At 38.2% G+C, this 11,177-nt stretch overlaps 1 long non-coding RNA gene across 4 annotated transcripts; it reads left to right on the top strand.

Moving 5' to 3' along the window:
• Positions 1-200: 200 nt before the first annotated feature.
• On the top strand, positions 201-2,906 carry LOC104094649 (uncharacterized). Of its 4 annotated transcripts, none has more exons than XR_004506645.2 (6): positions 201-481; positions 1,342-1,661; positions 1,760-1,886; positions 1,955-2,233; positions 2,341-2,455; positions 2,560-2,906. It is a non-coding gene; the product is annotated as an uncharacterized lncRNA (long non-coding RNA). The 4 variants fall into 4 exon arrangements; XR_004506644.2 differs by having other exon boundaries at positions 201-496; XR_001968993.3 differs by lacking the exon at positions 201-481 and having other exon boundaries at positions 518-1,661; positions 1,755-1,886.
• The last annotated feature ends 8,271 nt before the right edge of the window (positions 2,907-11,177 follow it).

The following is an 11,177-nucleotide window of genomic DNA, read 5'->3' as shown; positions in this document are numbered from 1 at the left end:
TACCGTGAAAATATTTTTTAGGATTTTCGACTGAATCAGTCGCAGAAATTTAAAAAAAATATATAAATCTTTCGACCGATTTGGTCGGAATATACAATAAAAACGTTGTCTGACTGGTCAACGGATTTACAACCGAATCAGTCACTATTTGAAAATTTTGAATTTCAAATTGCGACTGATTCGGTCAAATCTATTTTTAATATAGCCCCCACCCGTTTTTTCTTCTTTCTTCTCTAGTTTTTTTTCTTCTCCTTCCCTCTCATCTTCTGCCCCCACCCGCTCTATTTCTTGATTTTCTTCTCTAATCTAAGCATATAAGGCACCTTGAAAAGATTCTCTCTCTCTCACTCACCCGCTCTCTTTCCCCCGTCCAGCCGACCACCCTCCCCCTAATATATTTTCCCCAATTTATTTAACTCATTTTCGGTGCAGGAATCCGGAGGCTCTTCTCCCCCCCGGTGGTGGTCCGGCAGCAGATCCGGTAGTACTTTTCCAGGTAATTATTTTTTTCATTAATTTAGCAATATAGTATGTATAAATTAGCTATATAATTTACAATATAGTATGGATAAATTTGCAATAATATTTTTAATATAGTATGTATATAGTGACATGTTAAAAATTTGCTCGTGTAGATTAATTAGCTATTTTTTCTCTTTAGTTAGATATTCTTGTGAAAATGGCTAGTATACTTGTATGTATCCAATACTAAATCAAGAAAAAAATTAGAATAATTTGGGTATTTTCTACAAGTATGGAATTCTTGTTTATATAAAAAAATAACTTAAGTGCTAATAATTCTCTGTTAGAGTTGAACAATATTCTAAAGAGTTAGAATTTTTATACATTCAAGTTAGGTTAGTTAAAAAATAACTTAAGTGCTAATACTTCTCTGTTTCGTCTTTTCATTGAAAATTCTCCATGCCCTATCTATGTGTTAATTATATTATTTATTATTGGAACGAAATGAAGAAAATGCAGTCAATTAAGTATTAGAGTGCTATCATATGCTAATTTAAAATAAATTAGATTAATTTATATGTTTTAGGACTTTTTTGTCTTACAATAGTTTAATTTACCTATTAATAGTGGAACCACCCAGGTATTATAGTAATTAAACTATTTAGATAACCTTTGGGAGAATATAACTTAGTAACTAGTATAAATAAAATAAACATGTCAACTTCTAGTTTTTCTTGTTTGTGTAGATGGCATTTGCATATCGTAGATGGATGTATAATAGAAATCATTCTAATCGTGTGAGGTTAAGGGATAAATTTAAAGAAGGGGTTGTTGGATTTATTGCTAAGGCAAGGACACTTGATGATTTTCGCATTGAAGGAACACACGCCTTATTTCCCAGCTTCTTCCCCGCGTGATTCTGCTAGTCAGTTCGATGGCTCACCACCGATTGCATCCCCGAGCCATCATAGTAGCCAGCATGGTGGTTCATCTTTTGTGCCTCATACATCGCCCACTTAATTATCATCTCCATCATCATCCACTCCATGTATATCTAACTTGGATATTGGAATCTCTCACGCAACTGCATCCTCATTTACCAGTACTTCTACAGTTGCTGGTATCATGAGACAATGTACTGGAGGAATTGTACAGTTCTATTCTCTTCATCGGCTGATTATCATTCCCTATGGCGACGGGTGAGTTTTCCTTCAATTTTCTTTTAAAAGCTTTCAATAAAATTTTGCATATAATGAATTTAATGAATGTTTATTTTATATGTTAAAATTTAGTGCAGGTTTTTGCCATCCAATTAGGCCACACATATGGTGATGGAAGCTATGAAGCCATTTTTTCATTAGCCGTGGAATTCCTGGAGATAGATATTGTACCATATCAGAATGAATATGTGGCAACAATTTAAGGTAAGAATAAATTAATTATTATTAATACTTATCCTTATTAATCTAATATTATTTATTCCTTTTTGCAGGTTAGGTGTATGGCAGCTTGCACTTTAAAATCTTGTGAATGCTAACTTCGGGAAGGGAGCACAGAAGCGGATAATAGATTCACATTATTTTGCTAGGAGAGGTGGCACCATGCTTGATTGGATATGTGTAGAAGTATGCAATCAGTTCTTGGAGAAGTGGAAAAACCCTGAGTGAAAGAAGAAGAGTGAACATGCAAAGTTAAACAGAGCTTCTACTAAGGGTGGAGTGTTGGAATCAGTTTTAGGAAAAGGAACGTGGGGGATGTGACTTATGCTGAGGTCAAACCGCGTGCTTCATAGACATTTTTATGATCTCAACTCTAGCACTATATTAATTTTTCCTCTTGGTTTATTTTATTTATGTAAGGTGTATTATTTTATTTCAGGACAAGTACCATATTGATCTTGATGCATGGCGACAAACTCAGCCTGAAGAAACTCAGTCAGGCCCGGAGGATATGACTACAATTTGGACACAGACGACAGGTGGCGTGAATAAAGGTATAGATATTATGTAATTATCTATTTTTGTATTGGTTTGAAAGTTGCGTGTTTGTTTTATTACTCCTTTTACTTTCTTTTCTTTATTTTTCTTGAAAATAAAGAAAGGTCAAGTCTATGGGATTGGAGTACAACCATCCTCCAGTCGTCTAGCAGCATCATTATTCACTGGTGCATCAGTTTTTCAAGAAGACATGGAAGTTATGCGTCAAAGAGTGGATCAAATATCGCAAGAAATTGAAGCAACTCAGGATTTGATCCAAAAATTGTTAAAAAGAAAAATAAGAAAAGCAGTCAAGCAGCAATGGAATCTGAGTCTGAGGAGGAGACCGAATCTGACTAGGATTAGCTACTTGAATGTTTTAGAGTTGAAGTTAGAGACATGTTTAATTTATGAATTTGAGTTAGTATTTTGATAATTGGTTGATCAAAATTAATGTTGTTTGATTAATTGGTTAGATTGTTATAAATATTACTGTTCATTTTGTAGTAAATATTGGATTTGGATTATTATACTAGGTGTTTGGTTGGTTATTAGGTGTTTCGTTGGATGTTTTATTTGGCTGGTGGTGTATATAAAAATACAGCAGAATTCTGCTAAAACTTTTCCAGATTTGCGACTGATTCGGTCGCAAATTGAAATTTTTTGAAATTTTTTAATTAATTAATACTCAATATGTACGATTGTTTCGATCGGAATATTTAATTAAAAATTAATTTTATTATTTAATTTTTGACATAATCGGCCGGAACATTTAATTTTTATTTTATTATTTTATTTTGATTAGCGATCGAATCAGTCGTAAATTTACCAATCAATTCGGTCGCAATGACTTAAATTCAAATGCGTCCTTTATTTTTCGGTTTGCGACCGAATCCGTCGGAAATTTTTGACTGATACAGTCACAAATATTTTGCTATCATGTGTTTTCCGACCGACCTTTTTCGGTCGAAAATCCGTCGGAAAAATATGATTTTCGACTAATTTGACGGTCGAAAATTGGCTTTTTCTAGTAGTGTACTGAGCAATAGCTGGATTAGTCGATAATGCAAGTCGTATTAAATATAAAAGATTCAAATCCGAAAAAAGATCATCGGGATCGAAGGTAAATGCCATTCCGACCTGTTAAATGCTTTCTCTGAATGAATATCAATCACCTTCGTCTCTATCGCCCATTATTTGCAGGGTTTATTAAAGAACATATATGTGTCATTAGTTTTTGTTTAATACTTTCAATTATATTTAATCGACATAGTTGATAATTGACTATTTGTAGTTGAATGGATTTGTAATTATATTGCAGCTGGTTCTCTTGTTGATTTATTTCTGGTTAAAAACTAATGTCGACTATAAACAATTGTAGTTAATTGCACGTGATCTTAGAGATTTAATTCTATGGTGCCTTTGGGGAGACGTTGCTAATGCAGGTGTCAGATCCTATCTTTCCCAAGAGCTCGAATAAGCCGATCAAGAGAGCATCCGGAAATGGGCATCATGCATCCCTTTGGCAATTCCTTTGTGCCACTTATGTTATATTAATTTTTGCATATTAGCTTGTAAGGAGTGAATTTTTTATTTGCAGTTCAAGCTGTTTTTTATAGGCAAATAATAAATTAAAACTTAAAAGGCAATGGCCTTTGTTGTTTCTTCTGATGGCTTAGGCATTTTTCAGAACGTATTTATGGTAGTGATCTTTCTTTTTTTTCTTTCTTTCTTTTTTTTTTTTGCAAATTCATCTGATTTGCACAATTGCGATAGTGTTCAATGAGGCGATGCATGCTTAAATTAATAAAGTTGTTTGGCGTTTACACTAATTATTTTATTAACCAATATGAAGTGGATGCTAGACCATTTTTATAGTTAAAATAGACCAAATAACTGACGTCTTGTAGACATGATATTCAAAGACCAAGAACTATGAATTATCAACCAAAGAGAATCGATTATAAACCGATACATAAGCTGATATCGGTACACTAGCAACATAACTAAGTTAAGCATACACAAATAAACAGATAGCATAATACTATGCTTAACCAAATTATCACATTAGGAAATTATTATATAACCATATTGTTTACCCGAAAAACGGATAGAGTTAAATTTGTACATAGTTCTAAGGGTGTGTGGTATAACTTCACACAAATCGTAAGAATGAATAGAAATATCGAATGTTGACCGTAGAGAATGAAAGATAAGCAAAGTTGGGAAGAAGATATCAAGCTAAAAAAGGATAACTCTTCAATATAGGATTGTATGGTATTTTAGTTACAATGTAAGCAAAACACTGCCTTTTACAGAAATGTAGCTATCCTCTTTATAGTGGAGGATCCTACTTTAGATATAATTAAAGATACATAGTGGGAAACCCATGATAAATCAGTTTTTCCCTAATTTCCGCCGAGATTCTCTCCCTTAGTGCGGTTGCAACGGCTCTTGTCTGTGAGCTCGAGCTTGATCAGACTCGGTGATGGTCAGTATTATTTTTAGAGCTCGATGCGGACTTGAGCTCGATGCCGACTCGGGATCTGATAATGGCTCGGTCTCGGTATCGGTTGTCCTTTGCCCCTTAAGCTCGATTCTATAACATCTCATCATAGTTCGATTTGGACCCGAGCTCGATAGTGACTTCGAACTCGGTGTTTGACCTATACCTGAAATCTAAAGCTCGTTCGTACCATCTTCGGAACCCATCTAGATATTACGAAGTCTTTCTTTGGTCCATTATGATCTCATCTCGATCAATCGTACGAAGGCCGAAATCAATTTTGACTGTATACAGATAGTCCCCTCGTTTGTCGGGAAGGATGCGGTGAGAAACGATATGATTTCTCAATGGCTTGATTGGATATGCGCTGACGTTTGCATCGCGACCGACCATGACGTACGTGATAGCTGTCCCGTCGATTTAGCTTATCAAGGCATTTAATGCGTGTCAGACGGTGGTCGGCCACCGCTGATATTGAAACGCCATTTCTTCAATCTATAAATAGCCCTTCCTTTTACCAATTATCACTTTTACATCTTTAATCTTCCAAATTTTCCAAGTTCCTTTTCGTATCTTCTGAGTTCATTCGCGAATCTATGATTCTTTTCTGCAAAATCCTTCTTCAAAATCACCAAATCTTTGTCACCTTCTTTAAATCCAAAAATGGTGAAAACATCAAAAATCGTCCCCCAAAAAGAAAAAGCTTCTTCTTCCCAATCTGCCACCGACAAAACACCCGTGGATCCACGGCCTAAGGAGTGCGTTCCGGCGGCGTGTGTTCTTACCTTCGATTTTAAGGTCGACAAAGGCTCTTCGATTCCGGGCCGATGTGAGCCGATATCGAGGTATATGTGTTCGATAGTCGAGGGATATCTCGAACAAGTAAAACAAGATTGTAACTGGGGGGAACAAAGAAGTGGTAGTCCCCTTCTCCCGAAGAGGATATTGCTACTCATATGGAAGGGTTTTTAAGTGTGCACACTTACCCTTTCACGTTAGGCCCCCTTAACCCTGTTATCATTGATTTTTTCCATAAATATCAAATAATCTTAGGCCAAATCCATCCTTCGTTTTGGCGTATCATTATTCTGATTCATTTCTTTGGGAGCAAAATCGAGGGGATGTCTTTCACCCTCGACCATCTCATTAGATTGTACTACCCCCACCTTTTTCGAGGCGGGTTAATAAAACTATAGCGTCGGGCTACCAAGGTTCTGTTCTCGAGCATAATGAGGACAAGGATCAAGGCTGGATGGGAAGGTTCATTCGAGTGAAGACGTCGGACCTAATACCGGCCGAGAAGATTCCATTTCCCGAAGAATGGAACATGAAGCGTAAGTGTAACTCGATTGTTATCTCCCATTGTTTTGCCCCTTAGTTTCCTTTATTACTGATATCCCCTTTTGTGGTGCAGTGGTTCCTTGGATGCTCGGTGCGATTCCCAACCTCAAAGACTGGGTACGGGACCTGGCTTCGACTTCTACGTATGCCGAGCGTTCATGGCACGATTTGTCAAAGGGTCGATGGGAGGCCAAAAATCATGGTAATCTCCTTTCTCGCATCATTGATAGTTCGAACTATTTTCCGTATGCTCAAATCAATTTTCTTGTGTGTAGGTTTCATTAAGGATGCAGTTTTGAGACCCATGTCCGGCGAGGAGGAAACTTCGGCCCCGGTTTCTAAACCGGCGAAGGACAGCAAGAGAAAAAGGGCCTTTACTTCCGAAAATCCAAAACCGAAGGCTCGTAAGTCGAAGAAGAATACTATATCTTTAACCTTGGAATCAGTTCGGCGTTTGAGGGATGAAGACGAGGAAAAAGAAAAAGATGATGGGCCTGTACTTGTGGCCTGAATGAAGAAAACCATCGATGCCCCACAGGCAGCTGGATTGATGGTGGTTTACAAGGCTCCACCTCAAACTGAGGATATATCGGAGAAAGATTTGGGCAAAGTCCCCGAGCCATTGGGAATCGAGGATATCTCCCATCGAAGTCAACGGATGGTGGATATGTCTGAATGGGCCGTCCCTGACTCTCTTCGAACCGAAGAGAACACCCCAAGCGACTCACTTGGGGCAGTAGTAATCGAAGACTCGCCCACTTTCCCTGCTTTTTCTGAAGGGGCGATTCGGGAAGCCCAAGCTTTAGGGGCCCTTGAGGTAGATGGATATCATGAGGGAGATGATCCTTTTCGTGATTTGTTTGCCAGTGTCGAGGATGTTTCCGGCACTAGTGATGCATCGGATCTTTTCTCGGAGTGCAGCAGGCTTTGAATCGGGTAAGCCTTAACTTACTTCGTTGGTAATGCCTTTATGTTTGTTTTTCTTTACTAACTTTGTTTCTTCTTTCTTTGCAGGCCGTAGCAGCTCATAGAGAAGCATGTTCTCGATCTCGAACCAAGCTGTGTCGATACGAGGCCGACCTTCAATGGGTTACGGAAGAGAGGAACTCCCTTAAACTCCTTTTAGGGCAAGGGGAGAGGAAATCAAAGACCTCCGAGCTGCGTTGGCCAAGGCTCACCAAGATCAGACTGATCTGTCCAAGCAGGTAATGATACTTTTAGAAGCCTATGGGCTCGATACCGGAACGATGGCTAATTTTTCAGTCTCACAGCTGCAGTAGAAAATTGAGATGATCGGGAAACTCCGTGAGGAGGTCGATGTGATAAAAGCGGAGTCTTTGAAGTGGAAAGAAGGTATGGACCACTTTGCTGCAGAAAAAGAGGTTGCTCGAGCCCAATTATCATCGGCTGAGAACCAACTTCAAAGTATGAAGGAGAAAGGCTCGGTTCAAGCAAGAAGAATAGAGGAGCTCGAGGCTCGGTTGGCCTCCGAACTTGCCAAGGCCGAATATGACGTCAAAAAGGCAAAGGTCGATGTGGATGCATTCGTGGCCGTCTATCAGGTCGATGTTAAAGCTGCTCAGGCAAAAGCAAGAGAGGTAGTTGAGACCGCCAACACTCGAGCACATTAGGTTGTTGAACTTGCTAAGTGCCGATCTCGGAGGGAGACCCTCGAGGAGATCCATGATCGAAGTTTCGACCTCACTGAAGAGATAAAATGGTTTAAAGAATTCGAAGCCGATGTTGAAGCCTTGGCTTCCGATGATGATGATGATGATGATGATGATGATGGGAGCAAGAGCGAGTCCGAGAGTGGGGAGGAGCCCGATGGAGAAGAGACCGCCCCCGGGGATAACCAAGAAACTTAGCCCTTAGTTTCTATTTCGGATGTTTGTGAACAATCATGTAAACAATCTTATACATATATACAAATATCTTTTCTTTTCCCATCTTGCCTCTGTTTTATTTTCTGCCTTGTGAAGGTTTGTTTCATTCATGTCTTATGAAGGTTTTCATAAGGCTTTAGGCAATTTTATTGAATTCGGACCTTTTAGCCTTTATAACGAGTGAGTGCTTGCTCAAAATCAAAATAAAGTAGCATGTAGGCTTAGTAGTCGAGTGAGTGATTTCGAACTCGAAGTAATATAGCCCGGTGGTTTTAGTAGTCGAGTGACTGACTCGAAGTAATGTAGCCCGTAGGCTTAGTAGTCGAGTGAGCGCTTGCTCGAACTCAAAATAAAAGTAGCCCGTAGGCTTAATAGTCGAGTGAGTGATTTCGAACTTGAAGTAATGTGTGATGACCCGAAATGTCATCTTTAAATTTAATAAGTAATTCTGTGTTCTAAGACCTCGAAAAGCACCATTTATCATTCCTCGACTTGCGTGCGCAGTCCGTAAACTTTTTCGGAAAGTTTTCATGTGAAAAATGAATTAAAATGTGAAATAGAGCTTTAAAATTCAAGTGAGTTGACTTTGGTCAACATTTTTAGCAAACGGACCCGGATTAGTGTTTTTACAGTTTCGGTAGCTCCATATTGTAATTTGGGACTTTGGCGTATGCCCAGAATTTAATTTGGAGATCCCTAGCTCAAGTTATGACCATTTAACGGAACTAGCAATTTAAAGGCTAAAGATTTCAAGTTTGACCACGGGGTTGACTTTTTGATATCAGAGTCGGAATCCGATTCTGGAAATTTAAACAGCTCTGTTATGTCATTTATGACTTGTGTGCCAAATTTGAAGTCATTCCGGATTCATTTAATATGTTTTGGTACGAGATTTGCAAATTTAAAAGTTTAAGACTCAAAGTTCGAATCGGGGTATGAATTGTAAATCCAGTGTTGTTTGACGTGATTTTAGACCCCGAGTCAGTCTGTATTATGTTACGGGACTTGTTGGTATATTCGGACTGGGTTTCGAGTACCCTGAGTGTGATTCGAATCGAAATCGGAACAAGAATTAGACTTAAGCAAAATCTAAAATTTTGGGTTCTAGTGTAATCGCACCTGCGGAATTTTTGACCGCGGGTGCGAGCTCGCAGAAGCGAGACTTCCATCGCAGATGCGGTCTTCGTAGGTGTGGCCTCCTTGCGCAGGTGCGCATTTTTCCTCCGCAGGTGCGAGGCCTCGCCTGGCAGCCCCTTTCGTAGATGCGAGAGTTTTCTCGGAGATGCGAGATCGCATGTGCGAGCTCAGGTTAAAGCGAATGTTTGGGCGATTTTCACGAAAAAACGTTGGGATAAGTGTTCCTTATCCTATATTGATTATATTTCATGATTCCATACTCGTTTATATCATGAATCCGTGAATTTATGGAAGAAAAATCAGATTTTTTTAAAATCTTTCAAAAACGAGAAATTTAGATTTGAAGGTCCATTTGACATCAGAATTGGTTAATTTTTATATGGTTGGACTCGTCTCGGAATGGGTGTTCGGATTTCGTGAGTTTTTCCAAGATTTGAGATGTGAGTCCCACTGCCGAATATTTTAATAAATTTCGGATTTGTATCCGGAAAATTTGTAAATTCATATGGAATTAATTCTTATGATTAGTATTGAATATATTGAATTGTTTGTGAATGGATTTGAAGCTTTCAGAGGCAAATTTAAAAAGAAAAGTTGTGGTTGAGTAATTGATTGAAATTTGCAAAGCGAGGTAAGTATCGTGATTAACCTTGACTTGGGGGAATAGAACCCTTAAATTATTTGTTATATGAATTGCATGAGAACAACGTATAAGCGAGGTGACGAGTGTCTATACGTCGTCAAATTAATTGTTGCCTGCTTACTTAAAAAAGAAATCATAAATTATTTTTAATCATAAATTAATTATTAAAATAATTATTTCTCTCTTATTCTTTGTCAAATATTAATTCTTGAATTCTTGCATTAATTGTTACATGCTATTTGAATTATGTGCCTTAATTGTTATTTGACATTTAGCATATTAAATATTAAACTGCCTATTTGCTCCCTGATTTCCATAATAATTCGCTATTTGTCATTGTTTGCTTCATAATTAAATCATAATTATTGTATGTTTGTTGTCTTATAATTTTATATTAATTGTTACATTTATTGAAAAATTTTCTTCTATAAGAATTGGTAAATGAATATGTTGGAGGAGCAGGTTGCACGCCGCAACAGACTTATTAAAAAGTCAATATTGGAGGATCGGGTTGCACGCCGCAGCAGACTTATTAAAAGTCAATATTGTGGATCGGGTTGCACGCCGCAACAGACTTATTAAAAGTCAATATTGTGGATCGGGTTGCACGCCGCAACAGACTTATTAAAAAGTCAATATTAGAGGATCGGGTTGCACGCCGCAACAGACTTATTAAAAGTCCATATTGGAGGATCGGGTTGTATGCCGCAACAGACTTGATTAAAATGAATATATTGGAGGAGCGGGTTGCATACCACAACAGAACCGAATGTGAATATATTGTGAGAGCGGGTTGCACGCTGCAACAGAACTGAATGTGAATATATTGTGATAGGGAGTTGCACGCTCTAACAGAATTGAATGTGAATATATTGTGAGAGCGGGTTGCACGCTGCAACAGAATTGGTTGAAATAATAATGGATTATGACTGCTGAGTTGGCTGCAATTATTATAAATGTGTTACCTGATTTATTTCTATTATTTGTTATTGTTATCAATATTGCGTACAGGCTAAAGTAAGTGAACCGCCTTAGCCTCGTCACTACTTCGTCGAGGTTAGGCTCAGCACTTACCAGTACATGGGGTCGGTTGTATTGATACTACACTCTGCACTTCTTGTGCAGATTTTGGAGTTGGTCCCAGCGGCATACTATAGACTTGCTCGGATTTCAGCTATTCAGAGGAGACTTGAGGTATAACTGCACAGCGTTCGTAGTTCTGAAGT

This window comes from Nicotiana tomentosiformis, chromosome 8 (assembly GCF_000390325.3).
Source record: "Nicotiana tomentosiformis chromosome 8, ASM39032v3, whole genome shotgun sequence".
NCBI classification, from domain to species: Eukaryota; Viridiplantae; Streptophyta; class Magnoliopsida; order Solanales; family Solanaceae; genus Nicotiana; species Nicotiana tomentosiformis.
Note: the sequence above shows the minus strand (reverse complement) of the source record. Positions and strands in the feature narration are given on the sequence as shown.